Source organism: Ictidomys tridecemlineatus, chromosome 3 (genome assembly GCF_052094955.1).
Source record: "Ictidomys tridecemlineatus isolate mIctTri1 chromosome 3, mIctTri1.hap1, whole genome shotgun sequence".
In the NCBI taxonomy this organism is placed as follows: Eukaryota; Metazoa; Chordata; class Mammalia; order Rodentia; family Sciuridae; genus Ictidomys; species Ictidomys tridecemlineatus.
In genome coordinates this window covers 162,318,011-162,345,601 of record NC_135479.1, presented here as the reverse complement: position 1 = coordinate 162,345,601, position 27,591 = coordinate 162,318,011, and the positions used below count along the sequence as shown (strand labels likewise).

Genomic DNA, 27,591 nt, shown 5'->3' with positions numbered 1-27,591 from the left:
CAGAACCTCAGGCAATGAAGACAAAATATATAAAATTGTGAAAATAAAATTGAGCATACAGAGATGATGGTAATAAAAATAATGAACAGAACTTTTCAGAATTAAGGTATAACATGAAAAGACCAAATTTAAGATTTATCAGGATAGAGGAATGCATGAAGAAACAAAAGGAATGCAAAATCTGTTCAATGAAATAATATCAGAAAAATTTTCAAACCCAAAGAATGAAATGGAAAATCAAATACAAGAGGCATACAGGACACCAAATGTACAAAATGACAACAGAACCACAACAAGTGACATTATTATGAAAATGCCTAGCATACAGAATAAGGAATTTTAAAGGCCACAAAAGAAAACTGTCAGATTACATATAAAGGGAAACCAATTTGGTTCTCAGCTGATTTCTCAACTTAGATTCTCAAAGCTAGGAGGTACTGGGAAAACATATACCAAGTTCTGAAAGAAAATGGATTCCAAGCAAGAATTTTATATCCAGCAAAGTAAGCTTTAGATTTGAAAATGAAATAAAAGCCTTCCATGATAAACAAAAGTTAAAAGAATTCACAACTAGAAAGTCTGCACTACAGAATATTCTCAACAAATATTTCATGAGGATGAAAAAAGAAAAAAAGAAACCAAAACAAATGGGAATACAAATTATATCTCAATAAAATCTTGAATGTTAGTGACATAAATTCAACAATCAAAAGACACAGACTGACAGATAAGATGAAAAAACAGGATCAAAGAATATGCTGTCTCCAAGAAACTCACCATATAGGCAAAGGCATCCACATATTGTAGAAGGGATGAGAAAAAACATGTCACTGAATGGAATCACCTCAACAAGCAGGGGTTTCCATTCTTTATATCAGATAAAGTTAATGTTAAGCAAAAGTTAATCAGGACAAAGAAAAAAATTACATGCTGCTTAAGGGAATTATATAACATCAAAACAATCAATCATGAATATTTCTGCCCCAAACAATGGAGCATCCATGGTACATCAGATCTTTCTCAATTTCAAGAATCAAAAAAACCACAAACAATAACACTGGTTAATTTTAGCACACTCCTGTCACTACTGGACATATCTTTCAAACAAAAACTAAGAAATGACAGAACTAAATAATACAATCAATAATTTAGACTTAATAGATATAAATAGAATATTTCATCCATCAATGAGCAAATACACTTTCTTCTCAGATCCTTCTCTAAAATAGACCATTATCTTATGACACAAAGCAACTCATAGTAAATACAAAAAAAAAAAATGGAGATAATACCTTGCATTCTATCAGATCACAATGGAATGAAATTAGAAATTAATGATAAAATAAAAAATAGAAGCTAACTTAACACCTGGAAACTAAATAATACACAATTTAATGACGAATAAAAAAGAATAAATCAATGATGAAATTTAAAAAATACTTAGAGGTAAATGAGAACAGAAATACAACATGTCAAAATATCTGAGACACTATGAAGGCAGTACTAAGAAGAAAGTTCATTGCATTGAGCTCATTCATTAAAACTAAAAAGTCAATGAATAAAAGTCCTAACACTACATCTAAAAGCCCTAGAAAAAGAAGACTAAATCAATACCAAAGCAGAGTAAGAAAAGAATTAATTAAAATCAGATATGAAATTGAAACAAAAGAAATAATTAAAAAAACTGACAAAATGAAAAGTTGGTTCTTTGAAAAAATAAATCCAATTGATAAACAGTCAATGAAGACTGTTAATGAAGAGTAAGAGAGAAATTCAAAATATTAAAATATGTAATGAAAAAGTAAATATCTCCATGAATACAACTGAAATACAGAAAGTAATCAGAAACAATGTTGAAAATTTATACTACAATAAAATAGAAAACCTTGAAGACATCAACAAATTTATAGATATTTGATCTACCCTAACTAAATCAGGAAGACATATATGATTTAAACAGATCAATTTCAAGCAATGAATAGAAGTCACCATCAAAAGCCTACCAATCAAGAAAATCCCAGGAACAGATGGATTATCAAATGAGTTCTACAAGACCTTCAAAGAAGAATTAACACCAGTACTCCTCAAATTACTCCAGGAAATACAAAAGGAATGAACCTTCCAAACTCATTCTATGAGGCATATATCACCCTGACTCCAAAACCAAAGACATATCAAGGAAAGAAAATTTCAGACCAATATCCCTGATTAACATATATGTAAAAATTCTCAATAAAATCCTGGAAAACTGCATATGAAAACGTAGTAAAAAGATAGTGCACCGGGCTGGGGATGTGGCTCAAGCGGTAGCGCGCTCGCCTGGTATGCGTGCGGCCCGGGTTCGATCCTCAGCACCACATACAAACAAAGATGTTGTGTCTGCCGAGAACTAAAAAATAAAAATAAATATTAAAAATTCTCTCTCTCTCTCTCTCTCTCTCTCTCTCTCTCTCTCTCTCTCTCTCTCTCTGTCTCTCTCTCTCTCTCCTCTCTCACTCTCTCTTAAAAAAAAAAAAAAAAGATAGTGCACCATAATCATGTGGGGTTCATCCCAGGGATGCAAATGTTGACTCAACATACAGAAATCAATAAATATAATTCATCACATCAATAGAGTTCAAAACATGAATCATTGATTATCTCAATGGATGCACAAAAAGGATTTGACACAATACAGCACCACTTCATGCTCAAAACACTAGAAAAACTATGTATAAATATACCTCACATTTTAAGGGCAATCTATGTTAAACCAAAGGCCAACATCATTCTGAATGGATAAAAATTGAAAGCATTCCCTCTAAGAACTAGAATTAGACAAGTATGCCGTCTTTCATCACTTCTATTCAATGTTGTTCTTGAATAGGAAAAGAAAAACTCAAACTATCATTATTTACCAATAATATGATTCTTTATTAAGAAAATCAAAAAAATTCTATCAGAAAACTTCTAGAGTTAATAGATGAATTTAGGAAAGTAGCAGGATATAAAATCAACACCCATAGATCAAACACATTCCTATATATCAGTGATGAATCTACTGAAAGAGAAATTAGGAAAAAGCTACCCCATTCCCAATAACCTCAAAACAACAACAACAACAACTAAACAACCTTGGGAATTAATTTAACAAAAGAGGTGAAAATCCTCTACAATAAAAACTACAGAACACTAAATAAAATGAATAAGAACTTAGAAGATGGAAAGATCTCCCATGCTCCTGAAGAGGTAAAATTGATATTGTCAAAATTACCATACTATCAAAAGCACTACAGACACTTAATGCAATTCCTATTAAAATCCCAACAAAATTCTTTTCATAGGACTAGAAAAAGCAAACATGAAATTTATTTGAAAAAAAATAAAAGACCCAGAATACACCAAACAATCCTTAGCAAGAAGAATGAGGAAGGAAGCATCACAATACCAGACTTAAACTATACAACAGAGCTCTAGTGAAAAAAAATGGCAAGATATTGGCACTAAAACAAGACACAAACCAATGGTACAGAATAGAAGATAGAAAAAACCCCACATAAATACATTATCTCAGATAAAATCACCAAAAACATTCACTGGAGAAAAGATAGCCTATTCAACAAATGGTGCTGGGAAAATTGGAAATCTATATATTAAACTAAGTGAAATTAAACCCATATTCCATCTCCCAGCACAAAACTGAACTCAAAGTGGATCAAAGACTCAGGCACTAGAACAGAGACCCTGCACCTAACAGAAGAAAAATGAGGCCAAATTCTTCACCATGTTGGCTGAGGATATGACTTTCTAACAAAACCCTGAATCTTAAGTTAAAATCAAGAATCAATACATGGGATGGGTTCAAACTAAAAAGTTTCTTCTCAGCAAATGAAACAATCATGTGAAGAGAGAGCCTACAGAATGAGAGAAAAATCTTTGCCATGTGCTCTCAGAGCATTTATTTCTAGGATATATAAAGAACTAAAGAAAAAAAAATCTCACCAAATAACCCAATGAATAAATGGCCTAAGTAACTGAACAGACACTTCTTGGAAGAACAAATACAAATACAATTTATCAACAAATATACGAAAAAATGTTCAACATCTCTAATCTCTAGCAATTAGAGAAATAAAAAATCAAAACTACTTTAAGGTTTCATCATTTCTGTTAGCATCTCAATTATGAAGAATACAAGGAACAATAAGTGTTGGCAAGGATGTGGGGGAAAAGGGACACTCATAAATTGTTGGTGGGACTGCAAATTGGTGCAACCATTATGGAAAGCAGTATGGAGATTCCAAAGAAAATTTAGAAAGGAACCACCATTTGACCCAATTATCCCATTCCCCTGTCTATTCAAAAACAAACAAACAAACAAACAACAAAAAAAAAACCCTTAAAATCAGCATAGTACAGTGACGTAGCCATATCAATATTTACAGCATCTCAGCTCACAATAGTTAAACCATGTAACCAACCTAGGCGTCTTTCAACAGATGACTGGATAAAGATAATGTGATTTATCTACACATGAAATATTACTCAGCATTAAAGAAGAATAAAATGATGGTATTTGTAGGTAAATGGATGGACCTGTAGAATATCATGCTAAGCAAAATAATTTAATCCCAGAAAACCAAAGGCCAAATGTTTTCCCTGATATGTGGACACTAATTTACAATTAGTGGATGGCTAGGGAAGAACAGAGATACTTTGGATTAGATAGAGGGGAGTGAAGGGAGGGGAGAGGGTATGAGGGTAAAAAGGAGAGTAGAATGAATTGTACATTATTACCCTATGTGCATAGTACATGAATACATGACCAATATGTTTCTACATCATGTCCAATCCAAAAAATGAGATGTTACACTCCATTTATGTGTGATGTGTCAAAAGTGCATTCTACTGTCATGAATAATTAGAACAAGGAGAAGAAAAGAAAAAAAAAACACAAGAATGGTGGTGTCCAGGGTCTGGAAGAAGAGGAATGAGAATTATGACTTAATGGTGGCAGAGCTTCTATTTGGCATGACACAACTGTTCTAGAAACAGAAGGTCATACAACATTGTGAGTGTAATTAATACCACTGAGTTGTCCACTTAACATGGCTAAAATGGCAACTTTTAAGTTACACATCTTTTAAAACAATAAACACTTTATTACATTTGTTTAAAATTTTCTTTTTAGGAAGTGGAAAAAGAATATTAATTCTTCTCAATGACATTAACATTTTTCTCTCTTCATTACTTCTAGAGCGGCAAAGATTTGAGGTGTCAAACCAGACAACGGTTTCACCAAAGTCAGGAATGGGTGCTGCCAAAAAGAGGGGACAAACAAGTGCACAATTTATAAGCAAAACATTTTCTTTCAACTAAACTCTGAAGACTACTTATGAATACAATTTACTTAAAATACATATTTTAATATCTGCCATAATTTTCCATAATTTTCATAGTTGAAAACAGAGTTGATTTAGTTTTTCTACTTTCCAAAAATCTACAAACAGCCCATAAATACACTTACACCAGCATTGAATATATATGGTATTTAATAACATACAAAAACTTACTATCACGATATTAAACTTATTCCTGGCAGATGAAACCCTAAACTGTAGCAGCTGCCTTACTGGTAGTGATCAATGAATAGTGAAATGAAAACTTTTTCTTGTATATTCAAAAAGAGTCAGCATTTCCCCAAAATGGCATCATTTCCAAATTTACCTGTAATAATTCCTTGGCTTAACCCCTTTTCTTTACATTGATTTCCAAGCATTGATTTAAGAAATCTTGAAACACAGGTGAAACTTTTTCTGGGTTTGGCAGTTCCGGCTTTCCATGTGTGGCAATCAGATATAGGGCCTGAAAATAGAACAGCATCTGTGACATTCTATTTTGCGGCGGTGGGGAGTGGGCTACTGAGGGTTGAAGCCAGTATTGTTTTACCAGTGAGCTACATGCATAACCCATTCTTTTTATTATTATTTTTTATCTTTGAGACAAGGTCTCACCAAATTGTCCAGGCTGGCCTCAAACGTGTGATCCTCTTTAGCCTCCAGAGTCACTGGGATTACACGTGTGCAACCATTGGATAAGACATTCACCACCTTCTTAAGGTAGCTTAACAAAGTTAGAATGTATTTTACAGAACACTTTTTTTTCCCCTTTGTGATAGTGGCATCAAACTCAGGGCCTTGTGCATTCTGGGAAATATCTACCACTGAAAAATATCTCCAGTTCCTTGTAATTCTTCAAAGATAATCACCATGAATACTAAAGTGAGTAAAGTGAAGTTATCATTATCTGTACCTGTTTGGATTTATTCTTACAGATATTTTTCCTTCCTTTACTTATTCTTTTCTCTCTCTCTCTCTTTCTCTCTCTCTCTCTTTTTTTTTTTTTTTTGGTTGGGGGGATGGTGTGGTGTAGTATAGGAATTGAACCCAGGCATATTTTAGGCAAGTGAGTGCTCTACCACTGAGCTATACCCCAGCCTACTTTTCATTTTATTTTGAGACTGTATCTCTAAGTTGCCCAGACAGGCCTCAAACTTGGGATCTTCCTGCCTCCGTCTCTCCAAAGCTGAGATTTCAGGTGTGTGCCACTAGGCCTGGCATCTTTATCTTTTCTGTGTTGAACTATAAATGCAACACATCTTTCTTAAAGAAAACAAAATAACAATAATAACAAAAACCCCACCTATAGTACATAAAAGTATAAAGAAAATTGATGACAATCATACTATCAATGTGTGTCTACCCTGTTAAATATCTGCAGCTTTTAAAAAGTCACATTTCAAAACAATTTGAATTTACTGAAACTCTTTTTCTTAACTAGCTATATGCCAGCTTCATCCTATTAACTGATGGTAAAATTATTCTAATGGCTAAATTGAACAGTGCCTTATCACATGGGTGTTTTCATAATTTAACCAATCCCCTTTAAATAAATCTTTATATTCTTTCATTGTTTATTATTACCCTAAATTAAATTATTTTTAATTTATGATTTTAGTAGAAGTTTTAGGTTTTGAAATTAAGCAGACAATACAGGCCACAGCTGAGTTGCCTTGTGAGACAAGAGGAAAAATTTAATGGCTCTCACTGACCATCTTTTTAAAAAAAAATAAGTTATTGATGGACACAATAACTTTATTTTATTCATTTATTTTGTACATGGTGCTAGGGATTGAACCCAGTGCCTCACGAATGCTAGGCAAGCACTCTACCACTGAGCCACAACCCTGGATCTCACTGACCTTCTTTAACACTGAAAAGACAACTATATAGCCTTTCACGTGTATTTTCCAAACGCATACTTGATCTCAAAATGTGGATCCTAAAATGTTTTTATATTAGCACTTCATTTTCTTATTATTAATATCTTTCACTACAATATAGTATACTTACTACAAATGATATATACATGTATATATATCTATATATAAATACTTTGTGTGTGTGTGTGTGTGTTGTGGTGCTGGTGCTTGAACCTTGGGGAGTTGTGCATGCTAGGCAAATACTCTACCACAAATAAACAAATATGGATATACTTCTATTAATCAAAAGTTCACAGTTTAGAGTTAATTCTTTGTATTGTATTCTATAATGCTGTGGGTTGTGAAAAAATGAATTTTGTCATGTGTCTACCATTATATCATACTGAATAAATTCACTGCCCTAAAAACCTACTATTCATTCTCTCCACACTCCTGAATCCCTGTAATCACTGATTTTTTTTAAATCTCTTCATACTTCAGATGTCCTAAACTTATTTACATTTTGATTTTTTTTGTGGTGCTATGGATAGAACTCAGGGTTATCAGTCATGCTAGGCAAGCACACTACAACTGATGAACACTTCCAGCCAATGCTCTATACTTGAAATTGTACAGCATCTATCCTTTTTAGAATGATTTTCTTCACTAAGCAATAAGCTTTTAAAGATCATTCAGAGCTAATATGCCCATGCCATAGGCATGTAACAAATTTTCCATGCTTTTACCCTTTAATAAATAAATAAGTAAATAAGATAAATTTCTTCATTTTTTTGTGTATGTTCTGATAGCTCAGTTTTTATCAATGAAAATATTTTGTTGTATGGATGTATCATGTACATTTTATTTTCTTTCATTTATTTTGTGGTGCTGGGAATGGATACCAGAGCCTAAGCATACTACATGTGCTTTACCACTGATACACACAGCCCTTACATTCACTTTTTGAATGATATTTTGGTTCCAGATTTGGCAATTGTGAATAAAGATGCTATAAGCATTTGTGCATAGGTTTTTGTGCATGTTTTAATGCATTTGGGTAAATACCTAGGAAAACATTGCTGGGTTATGTGGTAAGGACATGTTTAGTTTTGTAAGAAACAGAAAAGTTGTTTCTGGAGTGGAGCATCTCAGTAGCAATAAATGAGTGTTCCTGTTGCTTCACATCCTCCCTCAGATTTTTTGAACTTGAGCATTCTAACAGGTATGCAGTGGTATCTCATTGTTATGTTAATTTAGCAATCCCCTCACTCATGCATGTTTAGTTCCGTCCATGGGCTAATTTGCCACCTATGTATCTTCTTTAGTGAGTAGTTTATTTAGATATTTTTGCCCCTCCCTCCTTTTTTTCAGGGCTTAGGAATCCAGACCCTCATATATGCTAGGCAGAAGCTCCACCACTAAGCTACATCACCAGCCCAGAAGATCTTATTTATTTTTAATGTGGTGCTGAGGATCAAACCCAGTGCCTTACCTATGCCAGGAAAGCATTCTATACAACCCCAGCCCTAAGAAGATTAGAATTTTAAGGAAGTCCAATTTATTATTTCATGGATGGTGCTTTTACTATTGTACCTAAAAACACTGCCAAACCCAAGGTCACCAAAATTTTCTCCTGAATTAATTTTACTCTAAGACATCATGCCTGAGAAAGCAATTAATTTCAGGTTAAAATCACAAGATGATTGGAAGCATCTATATCTCCATCAAAAGGGTAAAGATGGAAGTTCAGAAAATAATGAAGCTAAGTATTAACCACCCCCACCATCAACAATCCCCCTACCCCTGCTCACAGTCTTCTCTCCACTTGAGATTCATCTCACTTATACTCTCTTTACCTTCATTTATTTTAACGATCATAAGTAGCCAAGACTCCTAGTCATCCCCCCAGTTTCTCCAACTAATGCCCAAGTGGCTCTGAACATTCTCCTTACTTTCACCAGTGGTGCTTTCTAGCGGTGGCTTTTTTTCTCCCACAACTTCGGTCTAGAGATGAAGCAAGTGTCTTTTGGTTTTTCCATTGCTCTTTGAAGTCTTTTCCTCTATAATGCAGACTTTTGACTACAAATCTACCTTTCCTTGTTTTAAATATCTACTAAACCCCAGGCCACCCCCTGACCAGACCAACTCCTTCAAGATCATATCTCTTTGCACTGTTATCCCTACTATTACTCCTGAAATAATTCACATTATTTCAATAGCTACAGAGATGCGTGTTAGATTTCCTTGTCTTCTTCTCTGATACGCTTATGCACTAGCCTTTCTCACCATATACACTGTGTCCTACCCTCTGCCAGGACAGACACCAGCAACTGCAACTCTTAAATTTTTGTTGTGCTCTACCTCCTGGCTTTTGTACTCCTAGCACTACAGAGTCAGCAATCCCATGACTCCACTGAGACCTAAAATCCCATGGGTCTTTTAGTGTCCATCATTCCTTTCACGTATCACTTCCATGTCCTTCTCCCACTCGCTTTACAGCATTTATTCAGCTAAATGTAGTTAAAACTGCATTCCTTCATGTATCCATGCAGCTGAATGTAGAGGGATACACCCCACTCATCTACAATGACTGGCACCACTCGAGATTGATATCCATTAACCTCATATGGGCTCTTAGTGCTTTCAGCAGCATACTGGATTTCCCTATTCCATTTACTCTCCCACTATCCTTCCTGTTCTAAGATATGTATCTAGTTGTCATGTCTCCTTAGATGTCTCTTGGCTGACAATTTCTCAGACTTTCCCTGTTTCTGATGACTCTAGACAGTTCTGAGGAGTTCTGGTCAGGTACTATATCATACTTTGTAGGATTGCCCTCTGTGTCTGACATGTTTTTTTCAAGGTTATATCAAATGGGTTTTTATGAGGAAGATCACAGACTTTTCTTTCTTTTTCTTCTTTTGCAGTATTGGGGAGTGAACCCAGAAGTTCTCTACCACTGAGTTATAGCCCAAGCCCTTTTTATTTTTAATTTTGAGATAGGACCTTACTAAGTTGCTGAGGCTGGCCTACAACTTGTGACCCTCCTCTTGCCTCAGCCCCCCAAATAGCTGGTCCACCATGCCTGGCATCAGTACTGTTTTCATTACATCATATTAAAGGTACCTATTAGCAACATGATTTATGACTGCCGATGTTGACCTAATCACCTGGCCAAAGGCTTGTTAAATTTTCCCACTGTGCAGTTCCTTTTCCTTCCCCATACTCTATTCTCTGGAACTCACTATGTGAATTCCATACTTGAGTTACGCTCTACTTCCTGCAGGATGGAGCATCCATATAAACTTTTAGAATTCTTCTGTATAGGTGATTGACCTGTCTCTTCTCCCAGTTATTTATTCAATATTTTATATCAGCATGGACTCATAGATACTTATTTTAACTTTCAAGTTACAATTCCTTACTGCTTTGTTTTGCTGTTCCAATTGTTCCAGCTTTGGTTATTAGGAGGAGCTCTTTTAGTTGTCCCCTATGATATATCTCGCTCAATGTGGCCTTCTTGTCAAAAAATTAAATGTATACTTTTAGTTGACTATTAGTAATTTTATGTATTTACAGGGTACCACGTGATGTTTTGGTATTTATACACATTGTTGGATGGCTTTTTCATTTAATTATTTATTTTTGTGACCCTAGGGATTGAACTCAGAGCCTTACACACACTAACACACTAGCTCTACCACTGCTACATCTTCCTTGCTTATTAAGTACAACTTTGTCTTTTATTATTCAATGTTTTCATCTTTCAATGAACACACTCTACCATCAAGTGATGCACCATGTTACACAGGACAAGAATCTTAGTGTTCTTTCTCCTTGGCCCTGATTCTTCTGTTGTCATTTTACATATGCATTATCTCCTACCTCCACTGTTATTATTTTTATTTAAACAGTTTTATCTTTTAAAGCTACTTATGTAACAAAAATTATATATTTAATCATATAGTTAAGTACTTCCAACTGTAATGTGTTTGAGAAAACTGTTAGTTAGCTTTTGAAAGATAGATTTTTGGGTTGACCTTTTCTTTCAGAACTTTATTACACATTACTAAAAGACTGGAGACTGTCTCACAGCTCACTGATTCTACTTCACTTAAACTTTTTTCACTTCTATTTTTACGTTTCACTGTGACTAGAATTTATTTCTATAATAATTTACCATTAATCCAACATCAGATATTATAGTTTCCATAATGTGTTAATCAGTTTTGTGTTACTGTGACCAAAATACCTGATAAGAAAACCTTAGAGGGACAGGTATTTGGACTCACTGTGTCAGCGGTTTAGTCCATGGTACACTGATGGCATTGCTCTGGGCTCAAGGTGAAGCAGAACATCATGGCGGAAGGGCATGATAGAGGAGTGCTGCTCTGCTCAAGGTGGCCAGAAAGCCCAGAGAGGGAGAAAGGGAAAAAGGGCACAGGGAAAACAAATGCTTTGAGGGCAGCCTCCAGTGACCCATCTCCTCCAGCCACACTCCTACAGTTTCCACTCATCCATTCCAACTAGGATAGCCTGATAGGGTTAGGACTGTCACAATCCTGTCATTTCACTTACAAATATTCCTGCATTAACACTGGAGCTTTTCAGGGACACTTCATATCCAAACCACAACACATGATTGAGGTTAATTTGGGTCTTTTAAAAATATGCCTTCCAAATGTCTGACTTTTTAATACCTGGAACATAATTATAAAAAAATATTTTAATGACCTTGTGTGCTAATTCTTTTATCTGTGCCAGTTCTATACTTCATGATGGACTATGTTTTTCTACCCCTTGTCTTTCTGTTAAAACTTTGAATGTATGTCTCAGTGCCTGTTGGGTCCTGGCCACTTCTGGATTCCTATAAATATTCTCTTACTTTTTTCCAGGTGGATCAAGGCTTCTTTTATTTGAATGGCCAATGTGTGTAACTATGGAGATCACACAGGAGCTAAAGCTTTATTTCTGGGTCTCTTCATCTTTGAACAGTCTTGATGATTTTCCCCTCCTTTCTTGACCTGGAGGTGCTCTTCACAGAGCTTGTTGGCTTCCCTGGTTTCCGACCTGTGGGCCTCAGCCACGTCAGTCAAGATTCTCACAGGTTTTGTCTGCCTTCAGTTTGTGGATATGTTCCATGAGAATCTGCTTTGGTTTTGGCCATGTTGATTTATCTTCAGGTACAGGATCTGGTACAAGTGGCAAGCTCCTTAGATTCATGGTATCTTGTGAGCAGCTGGTGCACAATTCACACCCTCTCTTTCAGATTACCTTTTCTAACCTATATAACTCCCCTTCCTGAAGGCCAAGGTGTTTTTCCAGATTGATCCTGGGAATGGAAAGTCACAAACTAGTGGATGAACATACCATCTTTGATTAGCTTCTGGATCTACTGATGGTTGACGACATATGGTATTTAACTGGTTTCACTGGGTCCAATCAGATCCACAGCAGAGGATGCTGAAGACAAGCCTCTTCTGAGGCCTGAGTATAACCATGGTTATGTTGTGGCCCTATAAATATTCTTGAGCTTTGTTCTTGGATGAAGTTTTAAGCTATTTGGGTCTTATTTGTAAGATGTGTTACGTGGAACTGAAGTAACATTTAATTTTTTTTTATTGATTGTTCCAAATATTACAGAGCTCTTGATAAATCATCTTTCATACATTTGACTCCATTGGGTTTTGAACTCCCATTTCTATCCCAAATACAGATAGCAGAATCACATCTGTTATATACTAACATTTTTACCTAATGGCATATTAGTGACTGTTGTAATCTGCTATCTTTAGTAACATTTAATTTAATGGTAATTATTTTCCATCATTGAGACAAGACACTTATGATGAGTCTTCTACTCAATATCTTGTGAATGATTAAGGATTTTTCCATGGTGGCTGAGAGAAACAGGCACTATTCCCAAGCTTACACATGGGGTAGGCATTACTCTATTCAATCTTATATTTCTGAGCTGGGGATCTCAATATGTTGCCCAGACTTGAGCTCAAGTGGTCCTCAGCCTTCCAAATAGCTGGGACTATAGGTGTGCACCATCACACCCAGCCCCAGTGTTTGTTCTAGTGATGGAGATTGAATCGCGGGCCTTGCGCATGTGTTAGACAAGCACTACACCACTGAACTATACGTCTACCTGGTTCTTTCCAATCTTGTCAAATAATTGTATCTTAGTCCTTACATTGGCTCTTCACACCAATCTCTGTTGAATGCTTAAGGGGGGAGGGGCCCTGCACAGATCTTGAGAGTCCATCTTTCCTCCTTTCACAACTTTTCCAACAATGTCCCATCAGGGTCATCCCTCTCTGCACATGGACTGGAAATTGGGCCAGTCATGGGGTTCACTTCAGTTGTTACTCACTTTCATACATCATTGTCTGTCCTTCCTTCCTTGTGTGATGCAGTGTCTTGAAAACCACTGTTTTATATAATCTAGTTTTGGGGAGTTGTTTCAGCCAAAAAGGGTTAATCTGTTATTTTATTTTGACAGAAAGCAGATGTCCCCATTCATCAAGTTTTCACCAACATTACATCTAAATTGACCAAGTCTCAGTCTTTATCTATATTGACATAATTATAGTTTCTGCCAAGCTGATCTCTCCCTTAGTTTTTGCATACAGATTTCAGGGCATATCTTTATCTAGTTTTATCTACATTTCCAGTCATTTCTTATTAGTCTCCTTGCTGGTCTGCCTCATCAACACTTAGTTATGGACTGTGTCAGTGTGCCAGCTAAAATTTTGTCTGTCTATACCTACTTGACCTCATCCTGCCTTGTAGCTTTAGAAAATATCTGTAGCCAAGGAGCCTCAGTTTTATATCTTTCACCTGGGTTCCAGACTGGCATACCCAGCAGCCTCATCAACATATCCACTTGAATATCTTACTAGGTATCTTAACCTTAACATGCCTCAAACATGTTAAACTGTTGTCAACTGAACTCCCACCTACAATCCCAACTCCTCTCCTCTTTCTGCAGTCTTTCCTCTCTCAACTAAGGTAAACTTCAATTTCATCTTTCCCTTTGCTTAGGCTAAACTCTTGGAACTATCCTCAACTCTTCTTTTACATAGACTCTCCTTTCAAAATAAATCCAGGATCTAGCTATTTGTTTTATCACCTCCACTGATAACATCCTGGTCTACAATGCTGTCATTTCTTGCCTGAATTATTGCAACAGCTTCCTAATTGGCCTTTCTGCTTTTGCCTTTGCCTTCCTTGAAAATCTCCTCTTCACAAAGTGACCAGAGTGAGCCTATTAAAATTTAAGTAAGACTATTTTATGCCTCTGTTCAAAACTTTCCAATGGTTTCCCCATTTTAGAACACAAGCCAGAATCCCCATCTTAGATAAAAAGTCAGAATCCCCACACAGCACTACACAGGGCCTCATTTCACTGACCACCTTATTGCCTATTGTTTGCTCAATGCACTCTGACTCTGCTAAATTCCTTCAAGATCTTTGAATGCACCAGGAACATTCTTGCTTAAGGGCTTTTGTAATCGCTGTTTCTTGTGCTTGGCATGCCCTTTCCCTAAATAAACAAGCATCAGGATCTTACATCCTGTGTCCAAATGTCACTGCAGTGAAGCCTTCCAAAAGCACCCTTTTAAAAACAAACCCCTGACTCCCCTGCCTCCCTCTTTCCTTGCCAGTCCAGCATTTCAAGGATCCATTGCTTAATGTATTATTCTGATTCACCTTATTCTTTCTCTCGTTCCACAAGAATGTAGGTTCTACAAGAGCAGGAATTTTTGTTGGTTCTCTAGGCAGCGACTTAAACACTGCCTAGCACGAGGCAGGTGCTAAACTCAATACTGGCTAAATAGATATATTAAAGTAGAGGGTTTTGAAAATTGTTCTGAAAAGATTTCTAATTTAATTACTTATTTAAATTATTTTAACTGCTTACTTGAACTGGAATCTTTGGCAACATAATACAAAACATTCAGCAAAGAATATCCAAAGAATTATCCCTCTGTAGTCTAGATTTTTTCCTTAGTATAAGATTTTCAAGAGTCAATGTTGTACATGTATCATTACTTCCTTCCCTTTTATGGCCAAACAATATTCCACTGTTCATCAGGTGAACAGATAATTGGGTTGTTTCCATTTTTTGCTACTGTAAATAATAATGCTATCAACACTCTGTGCGTGTTTTGTTTGGGCATGTTCCTTTTATGCCTGTTTCCTTTTGGCAGTTCTGGGGACTGAAGCCAGGGCCTTGTGCATGCCAGGAACTCGACCATTGAGCTCCGTCTCCCACTCCATAGACACATGCTTTTAATTTTCTTGACATATACCTAGTAGTGGAATTGCTAGATCACATGGTAACGCAATATTAACTTTCTGAGGAACCGTCAAAATTGTTTCTAAAGCAGTGCAACGTGCAATGTATGAGGATTCCAATCTTTTTTTCATTTTAATTTTTGTAATACTAAGAATTGAACTCAGGGGTGTTCTACCTCTAAGCTTCCTCCACAGCCTTTTAAATTTGAGATGGAGTTTTGTGAAGTTGCCCAGACTGACCTCGAACTTGCAATCATCCTACCTCAACCTCCCAAGTCCCTGGAATTACAGGTGTAGAAAGCTGAGTATATTCTTACTTATACCCCAAACAAGAGACCATACAGCTGACTAATAAAAATCTACACTCATCAGTTAACACTATCAGCTCAATAACTCAGAAGCAGTGTAATTGTAGATACAAAGTAAGGACAGAGGTTAGGTTTTATCCAGTTTTGATTCTAAAGTCTTGGCCAATGAACAACACAAGGAAGTTCTAACTATGCTTTAAGGAAAAGTATTTTATTTTTTTTTACAGTAAAGCTGGTGTTAAACTGTTCTTACCCATGAAGGATCTTCCCTCATGTATGGAGGTTCTCCTTCAAGCATCTCAATAGCCATGATACCTAGGGACCAAATGTCAACTTTAGGGCCATAAGCTTTCTGTGTAACCATTTCTGGTGCCATCCAATAAGGTGTTCCAACCATGGTAGTATGTTTATTCTGTTCAGGGGTGATCTGAGCACAAATGTGAAGTTGGCTAAGGAACAAAAACAAAACATCTAGAATTAATAGCTTCTGGAGATGGTTTTACAAAAGAGTTCATCTCAGATGCAATAATTACATTTGCACTATTCAGGCTCCTTTTTTTAAAAAAAGAAATTAATAATAAAGTAATCAAGACAGGGATTAAAATATTTTTATAATGTTATATACTGCCACTTTTTGCTTTTTCTTCCTCTAATGGAGTACAAATTAGTGGGAGGGTTTTTATTCTTAACACATTTTACTCTAAAAAATTTAAGTTAAAGAAATCCAAAAAGTGAGGGAAATGATCAAAGTTAGACACCAAACCTAAATGCAGTGACTCAGACAAAAGTGAAGAGTGCTTAGAATAAAACAAAAAGAAGCTAGAATCCCTAAGCATACAATATAGCAGAGAGCTTAGAAAAAGAACACAGTTGAGTGCAGTAGTACTGATAAAATACTCATTAGCATGAATCTACCCCAACTATCTGTAGTATAACTGAGAAATAAAAACCTACTTTAGCACTTGATGTTAATTTTGTAGAAAAGTCAGGATCAGAATTTACAATCTTTTCTTCCCTTCTATTGTTAAAGCCATTCAACTACTTATGTAACTACTAGTATCAGGTCTGTAAGCTTTAGACTGTTTTGTATTTACATAAGAATGAATAAAACTTATGAACTGCTTCGTTTGTTTTACCTAACTAGGATATTTTGTAAACTGTTTATTTAAGAGATCCTTCGATATTAGAAGATTTATATGCCTCATTTTAAAAACTATCATATATTGTAGAGTATAAACATCAAATTACCATTCCTTTACTGTTTGACATTTAAGATTAGTTTTAAATGTCTTTACTATATTGCAGAGAATATCTTTTTACTAATTGAGGTGCATATCTTTATAGTAATTCTATAGGAGCGAATACTGAAAACTGTTAGGTAAAATAATATTTATAATGAAAATGAGTGTTTATAAAAGCCAGGTACTATCCCAAGTACGTTGTGAAACTATCCAATCCTCATGATAACCCCATGAGAGGTAATTTTTAAAAACTGGGTAATTTATCTTTTTTTTTTTTTTTTGATACTGATGCTTAACCACCAAGTCACATCCCCAGGCTTTTTAAATATTTTATATAGAGACAGGATCTTACTAAGTTGATTTAGGACCTTGCTCAGTTGCTGAGGCTGCCTTTGAACTTTCAATCCTCCTGCCTTAGCCTCCAGAACTACTGAGATACAGATGTGCACCACTGAGCCTGGCTTGGTTAATTTATTTTAAAATTTATTTATTTAGTTTTTGTGGTGCTGGGAAATTAAACTGAGGATCATCTGCATACTAGGTGAGTGCTGTACCATGACCTATAACCCCTGTCCCAAGTATGTTTTTAATTTTTTTGTGGGGGGATAAACAAGGATTGAATTTAGGATTGTCTAACCACTGAGCCACATCGGCATCCCTTTTAATTTTTGATTTTCAGATAAGGTCTCAATAAATTGCGCATGGCCTCACTAAGTTGCTAAGGCTGGCTTTGAACTTGTGATTCTCCTGCTTCAGTCTTCCAAACCACTTGTATTACAGGCATGCCCCACTAAGCCCAGCCCCATCTATGCTTACTATTGAAATTATTCTCATTTACAAATAGGGTAACCAAGGCATATATATATTTAGTTAATTCACCTAAGATCATGCATCTAGTAAGTGGCAATCATAAAATTTTATCCAAAAAAGTCTAATTCCATGTTCATATGTCTCCACCAAAATGTATATGATTATCTATTTCTAATTTGATCACTAAGATAATTTAAAAATAGAATTTTATATTTTGATGACCTGATTGAGTAAACTTTAGAGGATATAGTTTAATAGCTCTGCTTACATCCTCCAGAGGACATGGCAGGATTTCAGCCATCTCCAGATTAGGCTGTACTGTACAAAACAGAGAATGCTGAAGAGAAAAAACAGTGTAACAGATGGAAGAAACAAATTCAACTTGAAATCTTTAATATAGCATCAACACTATGACAGTCCTAGGCACAGTCCAGTTCTCAGTTCATAGTTTTTTACCACGAGATTCTTTCCCCTTCCATATATTATTTTCAAAAATATTAACAGTGAGGGATTTTTTTTTAATTAAAAAGGGAGGGAAGTATAATAAAAAATAAATAATGAATGTTTTTTCTTTACTTGTTACTCACTAAGTTTAACTTCTTCCATTCCCAAGAGCACACTGTCACTTTTTATGTCCCAGTGAATCACATGATTGTCATATAAAAACTCCAATGCCTATAAACACTAAACACAAGAAAATAGGTATCAATTAAATGGTCCCAGAAAGTCCCATGCAGTAGTTCACGCAGAATCATTATAGTAGTAGTTGTGGCCTGAGCACTGCCTGTAGTATTCAGCCAAAGACCCTGCAATACGTAACATTTATTTAAAAAAAAATTCTATCATATGCAAAATTCAGAAAATGTAATACCTTAATTAGTAAGAAGATCCCCTGCCACAGTCTGATTCATCTATAGACATCATTAAATAATATCTTATTAAGTCCTTTCTTTCCCAATGATCTTTTTTTTTTTTTTTTTTTTTTAGACAAGGCCTTTCTATGTTGCCCACACTGGCCTCAAATTATCCGACTGCCTCAGCTTCCTGGGCTGCTAAGCCTGCAGACATCTGCCACATTCCTAGCTCATCCACCATCAATTTATTTATTGGTTTTGCAGTCCTGGGTATCAAACCCTGGACACTGTGTAGGATAAGCAAACAGACCACTGAGTTACATCCCCAGTTTCTGCCACAGATTTTTAAAATTTAAGTCTTCAATGGTCTCTCTTATAAAATGATGGATGAGTCCATATAACTTCTAGGCCTTTTCAGGTTTAAATGCCTAATGACACAAGTAATGGTAAATAAATATAAGTTCTTTAGAAATTATTTCAAAAATAGAGAATAAACTTGTGGTTATTTGCACTTGAAACCTCAGGTACTCAGAAGTCTGATTATTGAGGGTGGTCTGGTTGCAATCAGAGGTTTATCAACAAATGTACTACATCTTCTTCATTTCTTCTCTGGTAGATTTTATGTCAAGCTCTATCAACAACCTGACATCAACTATGAAAGAATATTGGCTATGGGAGTTCAGTGGTAGAGCACTTGCCTAGCATGTGTGAGGCCCTAGGTCTGATCCCCAGAAGTAAAACAAACAAAACAAGCAAACAATAAAACAACCACAATTAAAATAAATAAATAAAATAAAGTTATTGTGTCTATTTACAACTAAAAGTATTAAAAATATTAAAAATATAAAAATATTTAAAATATAAGGATAAATTCCTCTTTTCCTTAAATACAAGAATAAGATGAGATTTAAATAATTTCTTTGCCTAATGATTTTTGAATATAAATTGAAAGTATATATTATATAATTTTATGCACTTGGGAAAAGTTGTATTTTTATTCTTATTCTCATCAAAGTAGAGCAACAAAGTCTGCACATAATTTGTAACTATTAAAATTACAAATTCTCTACTATTTTACAAAGAAAAAACAAATATAAATGGTTTTATCATATTTACCAGGCATTTAATCAGACTCTTGAAAAGAATAAAACCACAGAAAAAATATTTGCACAAATAAGTAGAAATTGTTACAATTTAAATATTTAAGCACATAAAAGATAACCCAGTGAATCCTGAAACTGATTTTATATGAACTATGAAAAAAATTGAGAAAAACAAATGAAACATAAATAGATATAAAGTATTATACTTTAAGTGTCCAAACATACTTTGTTAAGGGATATAATATTCAGAACTATGAAACAGGTCTTATTTCCTTCCTTTTTAGGTGGAATACAACTCAAAATTACATTTTCAACAATGTTACCTTTATAAAAATAATTCACTATGTATTATACAATAGTCTCTCATAAACTTTTATGACATTGTATTTTATGATAAAGATCCCTGTGACAAGTAGTATCAGTTTCAATGAAAATAAGCAAACCATTAGCCTTAGTGTCCTCTATAGAAAAAGTTACAGATGGACAGATAAAACGCTTGTTTTTGGCTTAGACTTAAGCAATTTGGAAAATTCTACTTGCTTAAGCAAACAGAACATCTGGAAAATCATTACAAATATAAGGAAATGACAAATTCCTTTACCTTCAGTGAGCTAAATGAAGCCAGAAGGATACTTACTGATATTAAAGGTAAACATGGGGTTGGGGATGTGGCCTGTATATGCAGGGCGCTGGGTCCCATCCTCAGCACCACATAACAATAAAATAAAGAGATTGTGTCCACCGAAACTGAAAAATAAATATTTTAAAAACTCTCTTAAAAAAAAAAAAGGTAAACACGTGTCTTGCTTTGTCTGTGATAGTTCTAGTTCCCAGTTTTGCAGGGGGTGGGGAGGGTGCAAGAGGAGGGATACTGGGGATTTTGCACAGAGAAACTTTCCAGTGATGTACGTCTCCAGCCCTTTTTATTTTTAATTTTGAAACAAGTTCTCACTAAGTTGCTTAGAGCCTTGCTGAGGCCAGCCTTGAACTTGCAATCCTCTGCCCTCAGCCTCCTGAGTCATGGGGATTACAGTCCTGTACCACAACACCTTGCTGAATGGCATATTTTTAATAACACCCCCATTCTTCTCAGAAGTGCCCTATCTGGATGACAAACTAGTGTGAGGACCATAAGTAGATTTGCTGATGAATTTACTTCTTCAAAGGCCTTAACTGGGCACGCATGTAACCTCAGTTATACCAGAGGCAGAAGTGGGAAGATAACAAGTTCCAGGCCAGCCTAGGCAACTTTTAAGATTGTCTCAAAATAAACAAAATAAAATAAAAAAGACTTGGGATATAAGTCAGTGTTACAATTGTAAAATTGATGATAACAAACAAACAACAAAGAAAGAATGAAAAATTAAGTATATTATTCAACTTTTTTTAAAAAAAAGTAATCACATATATGAATGATAGACAATTAGTAAAAAATGATACTAGTGGCTGTATGACAGGATTATAGGTGCTTTTCTTCCATATATAAATTGTAGCCCCTGAATTCAAACACAAATACCACAAACAAACAAAAATTTAAAAAACGGCCTACACTCATTCCCAAGGTATCTTACATTTGAAGAGCTGAAACTCTCATCCAAGATGAAACAATATGGGATAACTTAGAGAATGAGTATAATAAAAAATTTCTGTGCAGAAAAACTTTCCTTTTATACATCTCTTGCTAACCACACATCACCCTGCTTTATCCCAAAAAAAAGCAAACTCACCTCTTTGCACAAAGCAGCAATCTGCGCCTCATCCATGCAGGTTGCTGTAACAACATCAGTCAGTGGCCCACCAGCAAGGTACTCCATTACTACAAACAGGTCGTCTCCTACCAGGTAACTAAAGATAGAACATACAAAACATTTATTTTATTTTAAGCATATGACACTCTATGTTCAAGAGTTCCAATGTTAAGCCCCATATTAATAAAACTACTGAGCTTATAGTTTGAGAGATAAACAGAAAATTGGAAAGTTACTATGTAACAGCACAAAAAATCAGAAGATCATTATGATATTCATTATGATTTTTAAGTCATAGTTTGCCCATAATAGTAGTCTATGTCTGTATTTTGGAGTTTTCCAACCAAAATAACTCTATAACACAGGAATTATTTGTCTTGTTTGGCAAATAAGAGGCTTGGAGAGGTTAAGTAACTCATCTAAGATCACATAGTAAGTGACAGAATCAGCATCTGAAGTCAAGTTCTCATGAATCTAAAACCTATGGCTTATCTTCCATGCTGACTAGAAATATTATTTTGAAAAGCAGAGACATGTACCTGAAAATTTATTTCCATGAATGCAGACCCCATAATTAGGGCTAAAGTTTCAAAATTTATTACCATTTCCCATATATATATATATTATAAAATTTATATATATGGAAGAAAATCACGTGTAACCCTGTAGTACAACCACTAGTATCATTTTTTACTAGTCGTCTATAATTCATATATGTTATCACTTCAAAAAAATAAATAGTATACTTAATTTTCCATTTTGTCTCTGTTTGTTTCTTTTTAAATGTCAATTTCTAAGCTTCAGGAGCTATTTTTTATTTTTGCAGGGATGGTGGGGCAGGGAGAACCAGGATTGTATTCAGGAGCACTCAACCACTAAGCCACATCCGGAGTCCTTTTTGTATTTTATTTAAAGACACAGTTTCACTTATTTGCTTAGGCTCTTGCTAAATTGCGGAGGTTGGCTTTGAACTAATGATTCCCCTCAGTCTCTGGGAGAGTACAAGTGTGCGCCACTGCACTAGAGCTTTTGATAAACATATAATTTGCCCATGAAGGACAGCATTTTAAATAAAAACTGATCTAAACATTTAAGAATTCTGTGCTAGTCACCTCTGTCGGTTACCTCATGAATTCTAGGTGTCCATTCCTCATGTTTCTACTTCTGATCATTTGGATGAATATACACGGGATAAGCAATGTCATTCATTTAGCTGTCTTCTCTCACTAGGGAAGTAATATCTTCGTAGCAAAAGGACTTTCTAACTTGGAATATGCTATTTTCACCTCTCCTCTTTCTCTTTTATGTTTCCTGCTCAGTATTGACACTTCAAAGTGGCTAGCCTCCATTGAACCACTAGATTACAAATTTCCATATTTTGTCCAAATATTTTAAAGAACCTCAAACATACTTACCTAAGAAGTGAATTATGTTGGGATTCTTTAATTCTTTCATCACCAAAAGCTCAGTTATGATCAGTTTCTTCAGTGGGTGTTTCTGTAAATTAATCTTTTTAATAGCAACCTATAATGGAAACAGAATTGGGAAAAAAATCGATGTTTTTTCTAATTCTCTTAGAAAGTAACACACACCAAACAGTTACTAATTTATAGTAACACATGATATTATATAGTGAAGATTATACCCGACATTTAAGTAGTATTTTTACTTGCACAGAGTTTTATACTACCCAGACCCTAAATATGTTCATATTTATCTTGAAGTTAATTAACCAATGTAAGGTCAGTCCAGTGCCAAGAATTAATCTTCTTTTCACTCCAACGTGAGAAAAGATTTTTTAAAATATTTGATTATTCATGACATAATTACTTATTTGTTCCCCCTAATGTGAGAATGGCTATAAAATTTAGATTAATACTTAAAACATATCTAACTTAAAAAGTATGTTCCTATTGATTATGCTTAGTTTTATCTTTTTCTTTCTCCTAAACAAAAAGCTGATATAACATCTATAAATATGAAAAAGTTGCTACCTCTTGTCCTAGAGCCACATCAATAGCAGCAAAGAGTGTAATACAAGGGCTAGGAGGAAAAAACACAATAAGACGTAAGACTTCTAAATCACTGCCATTCATAATATCCAAAGACTTTGCCCTTCTCACAATTGAAAAAGTATCAAAGAACACTTAAGATTTAGAATCTTAAGAAACAAAACAGGAAAGGAAAAAGAGGAGGTAATCCTTATAGAAAAACTTTTATTTGAAATATTTAGACCTACAAAAATACAAGGAAAAAAAGATAAAAGAACAAATAACATGCATTCATGAATAAAGTTCCCTGCTTAAGAAACAAAGTACTGCTAAAAAACTTGAAGATTCCTGGTATGCCCTTTTATATGGCATTCTCCCTTCACCCAAGGACAACCTGTATTTATTGTTTATTCTGTATATGATGTGCATCATTTTCATGCACTTTTCTATAATTTTAACTATGAAGTTGATATTTATGTATTTCTCTGCAATTTGCTTTTTAAAATTCATCTGGCTGAGTGTGTTGGCACATGCCAGTGAAAGGCCTGGGAAAGTAGCTCAGCATTAAAATTGCCTCTGAGTTCAATCCCTAGTTCCAAAAACAAACAAACAAATAAATAAATATTTTCACCTGGATTTCTGATACTCATCCATATACATAGGTATTATTTTATTCATTCATTTTTAATTATTCAATATATAACATTATCATGTTCAAAATATTAAAGTGATTTTCATTTTCTTAGTTTTATTAAAATCAGTGCTGAACTGAATTTAGTTGTTAAAAAGAAGTTCATAAGGAAGTTTCCAAAAATTCTCATTCTACATTCTACTAATTTTTTCTAAATTCACAGAACATTTTCTAGAGGTTAGTAATATTAAAAATTTAAAGATTTTTTGCTCTCAAGCAATAGAAGAAGGAGCTCAGTATAGTTTAAAAACAAATTACTGAGCAAAATCAGAGTGGCAGACTCAAAGATCAATACTCAATAATAGGATTCAAAAACATTTTATGTATTTATTTATTTAGTACTGAGGCTTGAACCCAGGGGCACCTTACCAGTAAGCTAACTCCTAGCCCTTTTTATCTTTGGATCTAACTAAATTGCTGAGGCTGGCTGAAAACTTGCAATCCTCCTAACTCAGCCTCCTGAGTTGCTGGGATTATCAGTGTGTACCCCCATACCCAGCTAAATGCATGGGTTTTTGTTTGTTTTGCTTTTGTTTTTGCAATGCCAGGGATGGGACCCAGGACCTCATGTATCCTAGGCAAGTACTCCACACTGAACTACATACCCAGCCCCAAATCAATGGGCCTACATAATCAATTTATGGCCTATAATCCTGCGAAAAAATTGTCTTTTAAATATTTCATGGGTAATTTTTCTATCTAATAATCCCTTGCCATCTGTGAGAAGTAACATTCGAGAAGAAAAAAATGATGTAAAGTCATTGCTAACATGTAGGGTTTTTGACAATTGCATTATGTATTTTCACATATCCCCTAAAGTACAACTCATAAAAATACAGTGATTGCTCAATGTCAGTGGGAAAAGAGAGCTCATGCTGAATACCCAGTAAGTAGTGAACATTATAACAATATATTTATAAGCACTTACCCTTGTCCAATTTTTTCAAATTGTGTATATTTTGTTATAGGGTCACCAATGCTCACAATAGTTCCTATTTTAAATAAAATAACAATGAAAGCTCAGTCAAGCATTTTAATCACAAATTAATTTTGGTATCATTATTCCATTTAATAAACTCTACTGATGTTAAAACAGTGGTTTTCAAACACATCAAGTTTCAACAATAATTTGTTTCAAACAAAACAATGAAGAAACTTAATAAGAGCAAAAAGGTATGGGAAATAAGAAGACACATAGTCTCCATTAGGTTAGAACTCCTAAATAATCACTTTCTAAAAAAATTATGATATTTTCGAATAACCAATTGTTCTAGTCTGCCTGAGAATTAAGGCAATTCTCAGGATGTACAACATTCCAAATGGCAATTCCAACAGGATGTAGTGGCACATGCCTGTAATTCCACTTCAGGAGCTAAGGCAAAAGAATCACAATCTAGAGACCAGTCTTGGAAACTCAGTGAGATCCTGTCTCAAAACAAAAAATAAAAAGGGCTGGGTATAGCTCAGTTGTAAAGCAGCCCCAGGGTTCAATCCCCAGTACAAACAATAAACATAAACTTGGCAATTCATGGGAAATTCCTCATACTACTTTTCTTCCCCAGAGCGTGTATCATGCACTAATGATAAGTTATGAAACTACTATAAGTAATAATAAATAAATGCTAGCCAACTGAATAACCCTGTCTTTTCTAACTATTCCAGTATATCTTGTTTCAATATATTTAAGAAACCACCTACTACTATAGAGATTACTCTAATATGAAATAATCATATATCTATTTTAGGAATGTTCAACATCATGACCAAGAAATGGAGGAGATTGGATATAAAATCATGTAAATCATGTAAATTCTTATGACCAGTAAATAAAACTATAAGAAATTTTTACTTACTCAGGATAAAAGAAGACAGGGATATATCAAGGAAACTCTCATATAATCTTATGTGAGTACTCAAACTCAAGTTAGCTACTAAGGTTTAAGCCAAGAACATAAGGGCATAAAGACAGGGGATGTGATAACTAAAAGTCACAAATGAATAGTCACAACTACTATTCTAGTTTATTTTTTTAAAGCAGCAGCCCTCCTAAGATAAGGACTAATACATAAAATATCTATAGGATTCCACAGTCAAAGAGGTATTATATTGGAAATTTCTGAGGAATGAAGAACAAATAAATGTTGAACATGTAAGTGCTTATAACAACCCATCTATAAAGTACTTTTCCTTGAGCCTTGTAGGTCACATTGTTCTTTATAACTATAGTTATTGGAGCCTTGTAATCAGACCTTATTGTTACCCCTTCTTGGGACTGTTTACATTATTTATAATGATTGATTTGGGCCACTGGTAGGAAATGAATTAAAAGAGACAAGGAAAACATGTTTTTCCTTGAAATATATTTTATGACTACATGTTTCTATTTTGAAAAGCTGTAGATTTGGAAAAATACCTATAAACCTCCTTTGATAAGATTTCCAACTAGTCCAGGTTAATATCCTTTAAATTTGGCTCATAGAAAAAAAGTGTTACTCCCAAAGGGACTGACCTCACTATCAATACCTAATACATCTCAAATGTGGCAACAAACAAAATGAATATTACTTTGCCTTCACTTTTATTGGGTGGTACTGGGGGTTGAATTCAGGAGCACTTTACCCCTGAGATACATTTCCAGCCCTTTTGCTTTTTAATTTTGAGACAAAGTCTTACTAAGTTACCTAAACTGACCTTGAACTTGAAATCCTCTGCCTCAATCTCCTAAATTGCTGGGATTATAACCATGTGCCACCATACCCAGAGCTCACTACATTTTAATGGAAGCTGTTACTTTTATAAGAGAACAATTTTTCTTTCTGCTTTAAGGTAAAAATAAAAGGCATATATTACATCTGTTTTGTATTGTTGTTGTTTTGTTTTGTTTGCAGTGCTGGGGATAGAACCTAGGGTCTTGCACACACTTGGCAAGTGCTCTACTACTGAAGTATACCTCCCACCCTTGTGTCAAATGCTTTAAGAAATGTTAATTCATGAATAATGTGAAGTGTATGTAATATATTTAATTTGTCCATAATTTCTTCATCTGTCAAATTTGTCTTCTTTGTTTGATGACTGGGCACCATTGTGGACATTTGAATCACCAACAGGTGCAGAAATCGGGTCAGTTACAGACTTGTGGAAATCTGCAGAAATATAGTTCATTACTGAGATTTCAAGAAAAAATATTTTCAGATATTCTTACTGGCTCACTATTCAGTTCCTTAATTTTTAACCAAAACTAAGTTATCTCTCTTATTGTTCTAAAGAATGCAATTCTTTCAGACTAAAAAAAAAAAAA

The 27,591-nt window shown here is 34.7% G+C and overlaps 1 pseudogene; it reads right to left on the bottom strand.

The window, feature by feature from the left end:
• Nucleotides 1-5,206: 5,206 nt before the first annotated feature.
• Nucleotides 5,207-27,591, bottom strand: part of LOC144375746 (serine/threonine-protein kinase PAK 2-like) — a 40,292-nt pseudogene continuing 17,907 nt past the window's right edge.